The sequence below is a fragment of the Pongo pygmaeus genome, chromosome 11 (genome assembly GCF_028885625.2).
Source record: "Pongo pygmaeus isolate AG05252 chromosome 11, NHGRI_mPonPyg2-v2.0_pri, whole genome shotgun sequence".
In the NCBI taxonomy this organism is placed as follows: Eukaryota; Metazoa; Chordata; class Mammalia; order Primates; family Hominidae; genus Pongo; species Pongo pygmaeus.
Window position 1 is genome coordinate 69,064,739 of NC_072384.2, and position 7,280 is coordinate 69,072,018.

The window sequence follows — 7,280 nt, forward strand, 5'->3', positions numbered from 1 at the left end:
GTATATACAGTCATACGGCACTTAATGGGGATACATTTTGAGAAGTGCATTGTGAGGTGATTTTGTCACGTGAACATCACAGAGTATACTTACACAAACCTAGATGGTACAACCTTCCTATATATCTAGGGTAAATGGTATAGCCTATTGCTCCTGGATTAAAAACCTGTACAGCATGTGACTGTACCAAATAATGTAGGCAACTGTAAGTATTTATACAACTAAACATAGAAAAGATACAGTAAAAATATGATATAATCTTATGGGACCACAGTCATATATGCAGTCTGTGGTTGACCAAAACATTGTTATGTAGCACACGACTGTACATACAATGAAATATTATTCAGCCCTAAAAAAGAAAAAAAATCCTGCCATTTACAACAACATGATGGACCTGGAAGACATTATGCTAAGTGAAATAAGTTACAGAATGACAAATACTGCATGATTTCTCTTACATAAGGCATCTAAAATAATCAAACATGGACTATATGGACTATAGAGGCAGACAATAGAATGGTAGTTACCAAGGGCTGTGAGGAAGAACATACGGGGAGTTGTTCAATGGGTATGAAGTTATAGTTAAACAAGATGAGCTAGTTCCAGAGATGTGCAGTACAACATAGTGTTTATAGTTAACGATAAGGTATTGTGCATTAGAGCTGGGCATGGTGGCACATGCCTGTAGTCCCAGCTACTTAGGAGGCTGAGATAGGAGGATCACTTGAGCCCAGGAGTTCAAAACTAGCTTGGACAACATAGAGAGATCCTGATTCGAAAAAAAAAAAAATAGATCTCTTGTTAAGTGTTCTCACCACAAAGAAACAAAAACTACAAAGGGACACAAGGAAACTTTTGGAAGTGATGGATATGTTTATTGTCTTGGATGTGATGTTGGTAACAAAAGTGTATACATATGTCCAAACTCACCAAATTGTATACATTATGTGCAGTTTTTTGTATACCAATTATATTTCAATAAAACTAGAAAAAAGAAATATATTTCAGTCAACGTTGACTGCCAAGTTATTGAACAAAGCACAAAATATTTGCACCAAAGGGCATTTTATGTTATATAAACTCTAGATTGTAGATTATTTTTAGTCTTAAGGTTGTAAAATAGATTTTGGCTTACTGAATGTCTTCTAATAAGGCATGTCTGCTTGGAAGAAAGAACAGCAATTACTGGGGCATCCAACATATTGTGGGAACCCAATGAAAGGTGAAAGCTGACACCCTGGAGGAAAGGTTGTTACTATTATCTATGAACTCTCAACATTAATAAAGAAGATATCATTTTAATTTTGTTTTTCTTTTTCTATTTTTTTAAGCCCTTATCTGTATGTGTTGTCAAGGGTGATCATTTTTTAAAGGAGGTGGATGCAGTAGGGAGAAGAAGAAATGACTCAATGACATAAGGCTAATAACCAGCTTTTATTCTTGTTTTGACTTGATTGTGCTTCTCTGCTATCCAGGCTATGCGCTGTCTTTCACTGAGATATAGACTCCATCAGGGCAGATGCCATGTCTGGTTTGTTCAGGAGCATTACTCCAACACTGAGCACAGAACCAGGCATGTAGCTGACCTTCAATAAATATCTCCAGAAGTATTTAAATGAACCATGCTGTTCAATGATATTTAAAAATGTAGTTTTCCTTGAAATTTGAAAGTAAAAATTTTGCCTTACACATATTATATATATTGACCCAAGACATCTTAAGAAATAAGTTTGTTTTATTTGTAGAGACCAAATCACTGTAATTGGGATATCCATGACCTTAAATATTTGTCTTTTCTTTGTGTTAGAACCATCCAAATTCTTTACTTTTAGCTGCTGAAATATACAATAGGCCAGGCATGGTGCCTCATGTTTATAATCCCAGCACTTTGGGAGGCTGAGGTGGGAGGATCACTTGAGGCCAGAAGTTCAAGACCAACCTGCCCAACGTAGAAAGACCCCATCTCTATTTTAAAAAAAGAAGAAGAAATATACAATGGGTTATTGTAAACTATAGTCACCCTACTGATCTATCAAACACTGAGCCTTATGTCATCCATCAAACTGTATCTCCCACCCATTCTCAATCAAAATATTCAGATGATTTAAAGTGATCATTTATTAGGTTTAAATGATCTGCATCATGCCACAGCTTTTTATTTTTGTAGCCCCAATATTGTTCTGAGATAGGAGCAAAGTGTTACTAAACACTTAACAACAAAGCAGAATTTGGGAAGTAATTTTTTTAACAAATATCTTCCAATTGCTTGTTGAAATTCTTTCTTCATGAGTCCCACATAAGTCATTCATTTATTCACTAATTCAACAAATATTTGTTGATATTCCATTAGGTCCCAGATGCTGTGCTAGATACTGGGAATACAGTTGGTAGTTTTTAACAAGATAAATATATACCTATCACATGACCCAGCAATTTCACTTGTAGGTATTTACTCAAAAGAAATGAAAATCTATATCCCACAGAGACTTATGCATTCATGTTCTTGGCAATTTTATAATTTTATCAAGTTTTGTATGAATGTCCTTGGCAAGCTCCAGCAGAAAACTGGAAACAACCCAAATGTCCAAAAGATGAAACAAATTGTGGTGTATACATAGAATACAATACAAGACAGCAATAAAAAGAAATGAACTATCGATACACGTAACAATATGTATAAATGTCAAAAACTTGCCAAATGAAAGAAGTCAGGTACAAAACAATACATATAGTACATAATTTAAGAAATTCTAAAACATTCAAAACTATTGTATGGCAAATTTGTGTTATATATGTTTTAACACAATTTAAAATATGAAAAAGTCTATAGTGATATTAATAACAAGCAAACAAGTGGTCTCCTGGGGCCTAGAACTGACTGCAGAGGAACACGAGGAAAGTTTTTGGGGTGACAGAACTGTTCTATATCTTGATTATGGGATTGATTACATAGATGCATACACTTGTCAAAACTCATCAAAGTGTACACTTAAAATAGGTACATTTTATTGTATGTAAATTATACCTCAGCAAAGGTACTTGGTGAGGGGAGAGTTGAAAACCTACCAATGGGTACCATGCTCAGTGCCCAAGTGATGGGTTCAATTGTACCCCAAACCTCAACATCACACAATATACCCTTGTAACAAATCTACACACGTACCCCCAAATCTAAAATAAAAGATGAATTTTTAAAAAAAGAAATGCGTTATCAAGCCTTGAAAAGACATGGAAGAACCTTAAATGCATATCGCCAAGTGAAAGGAGCCCATCTGGAAAGGCAACATACTATAGGATTCCAACCATATGACATTCTGTAGAAGGCAAAATATGGAGGCAGTTAAAAGATCTGTGATTTCCGGAAGTCTAGGGGGCAGAAGACAGGGATGAATAGGTGGGGCACAGGGGATATTTTAAGACAATGAAACTATTCTGTACAATGCAGTGATGGTGGACACAAGTCACGTCATCATGTATTTGTCAAAATCCATAGACTGTAAGAGAGAAAAATGTGAACCCTAATGCAAACTATGGATCTTAGTTAATAACTTATCTATATTAGTTCATCAACTATAAAAAATGTACCGCACATTGCAAGATGCAAGATGCTAATCATAGAGGAGAAGCTGGGGTAGCGGAGGGGATACGTGGGACTCTGTACTTTCTACTCAATTTTTATGTAAACCTAACACTTACCTAAAAAATAAAGTTTATTTATTTATTTATTTTGAGACAGAATCTCACCCTTTCACCCAGGCTTGAGTGCAGTGACACGATCTCGGCTCTCTGCAACCTCTGTCTCCCAGGTTCAAATGATTCTTGTGCCTCAGCCTCCCAAGTAGCTGGAATTACAGGCACGCACCACCACGCCTGACTAAATTTATTTTTATTATTATTTTTAGTAGAGACGGGGGTTTGCCATGTTGGCCAGGCTGGTCTTGAACTCCTGACCTCAAATGATCCACCCACCTCGGCCTCCCAAAGTGCTGGGATTACAGGCGTGACCCACCTCACCCATCCAAGTATATTAATTTTTTTCTAAGTATGTGAAAGTCAGTTATATGCATATTGATGAATAGGTTGTCATGTCTTCCCCCAGTCATTTCAAAGATTCTACTGTGATGCCAGTATGTTAATACTGCTGCACAGTAAATTATCACAATCTTAGAAGTTTAAAATACACAAATATATCACCTCACAGTTTTCGTGGGTCAGGAGTGCAGACTGGGTCTCTGCTCAAGGTCTCACCCAAAGTCAAAATTCAGCCAAGAACATGATGTCATTAAACCCATTCAGGTTGCTGGCAGAATTCAGTTCCTTGTGGGTAAATGACTGGAGTTTCCGTTTTCTTGCTGTCTCTCAGCTTCTAGAGGCTGCTCTCAGTTCCTAGCCATGTGGCTCTCTCACAGCGTGGCCTCTATTTCATCAAAGCCAGCAGGAGACTCTCTTTTAAAGGCTCACCTGATAACATCAGGCCAGCAAGGATAATCTCTCTTTTGATTACTTTAAAGGACATTAATCATATCTGCAAAACTACTTCACCTGTCATATCACATAACCTAATCAGAGGACTGATATCCTATCATATTCATAGATTCTTCTGCACTCAAGAAGAGGGGATTATATAAGGCATGTACACCAAGAAAGCAAGAATCTTAGGGGCAATGTAGAATTCTGCCTACCACAGTAGGCCCTTTGGCCTCCAACAATTTGTGTTCCTTCCAAAGGGGAAAAAACTTCCTCCCTCCCGAGGTTTCCCCCATCTTCTTACAGCATCAGCTCAAAGTCCAAACTCTCATCATCTGAATTATCTATATCTGGTGAAGATGAGGCTGGGTGTGATCCATTAAGCTCAGTTCTTCAAAGCACAATTCCTTTCTGTGGACCTGTGAAACTAGAGACAAGTCTGCTCCCAACACTCCATCACACAACGGTGGGACTGACATAGAATAACAGTTACAGACATACCAATACAAAAATGGGGAAAGGGAATAAGGAAATGGAAGGTAAAAATGAGTTACTGGTATATAACAATTCTATCATTCATCTGGACAAATGTTGGATTTTTATTGATTAAGTTTTAAGATCTGGGAATAATCTTCCTTGACTTTCAACCTACCCTTTGGGCTCTTGGTTCCACTGTGAGTCATCCTTGCTTTTTCATGGAAGTTAGCACATGTTTGATTAATCTATCAGCCTGCTTCCTACCAATAGGATTTTGCTAGCTCTAGAAGCTCCTGCTTGCTCACAAGTTCCAAAGACAATTGTACAATTTGTCCTCCCCAAAGACAGGGTCTCTCTCTGTCACCCAGGCTGGATTGTGGTGGTGCAATCAATAGCTGACTGTAGCCTCAAACTCCTGTGCTCAAGTGATCCTCCTGACTCAGCCTCCCAAGTACCTGGGACTACAGGTGCACACCAGTACATCTGGCCCACATTTGTATTAGTGTTTTATTGCTCCATAATAAATTACCACGAATTTATCAGCTTAAAACAAAACAGTTATTATCTTATCATTTCTGTAGGCCAGAAGTCCAGGCACAGCTTACCTGGGTTCTCTGCTTCAGGGTCTCACCAGGCTGCAATTCAGATATTTCCTAAGGCTACAGCCTCATCAGAAGCTCAACCTGGGAAAGATCCACTTCCAGGCTCATTTAGATTGTTGGCAAATTTCAGTTCTTTGGATCTATAGGACGAAGGTCTCTGGTACTAATTCATAACATAGCAGCTGGCTTCCTTTTTTTTTTTTTTTTGAGACAGAGTTTCACTCTTGTCACCCAGGCTGGAGTGCAATGGTGCAATCTCCACTCACTGCAACCTTCACCTCCCGTGTTCAAGCAATTATCCTGTCTTAGCCTCCTGAGTAGCTGGGATTACAGGCGCCTGCCACCACACCTGGCTAATTTTTGTATTTTTAGAGGAGACAGGGTTTCACCATTTTGGCCAGGCTGGTCTTGAACTCCTGACCTCAGGTGATCCACCTGCCTTGCCCTCCCAAAGTGCTGGGATTACAGGCATGACCCACCGCACCTAGCCTAGCAGCTGGCTTCTTCAAGGCAAGTGGGAGGGTCTTTCTCACCCCAGTTGGCTGAGACCAAGTCTTTTATAACATAACAGTCATGGGAATGACATTTCATCACCTTTGATATATTCTATTGACTAGAAGCAAGTTCACAGGTTCCAACCACACTCATGGGGAAGAGATTATACGAGGGCATGACTCATTGGAGTCCACCTTAATGTGTGTACACTCACGTTCCTTTGTCTCCATCACCCTCTTCAATCTGAGAAAAACACCTCATGGCCTTTCACATTAGTATCCCTAGTATTTGGCATATAGCCTGACATATAGGCGCTCTAAATAATAATTCAAAGCTGCAGTTATCAAACTTTTGGTTTTGGGACCCCACTATCCTCTTAAAAACATTATTGAGGACGTAAAAGAGCTTTTGTTTACATACATTATATCTATTAATACTGAGGGTTTTAAAACTCATTCATTCAAAAGTAACAATAACGTATTATGTATTAACATATACAGCATTTTTTAAAAATAATTATATTTTCCAGACAATTTGTGAGAACATTGCTTTACATTTTTGCAATTTTTTTAAATGCCTGGTTTAGTAAAAGGCACCAGGATTCTCATACCTGCTTCCACATTCAATCGTCATGCCTGGGTATGGTGGCTCATACCTATAATCCTAGTGCTTTGGGAGGCTAAAGCAGGAGGATCACTTGAGGCTGTGAGTTTGAGACCAGCTGGGGAAACACAGAGAGACCCTGTCTCTACAAATAAAATAAAATGAAATAAAAAAATTAGCCAGGACTATGCCTGTAGTCCCAGCTACTTGGGAGGCTGAGGCAGGAGTATCACTTAAGCCCAGGAGCTTGAGATTACAGTGAGCTGTGATCGTGCCACTGTACTTCAGCCTGCGTGACAGAATGAGACCCTGTAAGACAACAACAACAACAAAATCATATAGCCTCTGGAAAACTCCACTATACGTGAATGGAAGAGAACTATAAAGTTCTCTTCGATTGCTCTATAGGGAACAACTTGAACATTATGAAATACTAAGTTTTCCCTTTGAGATAGTCTTTCAGATCCTGCATACCAATGAAACTACTGCCTCAGCTGGCCTGAAGGATCCCACTGATGCCAGCTGGTCTGAGGAACCCCATGAGAAACTGATTCAGCAAAGAATGCAGGTTCCCTGTCCTGATGATTTCATCTCCCTTACTCCGACCAATCAACGACCCCAATTTTCCAGCCG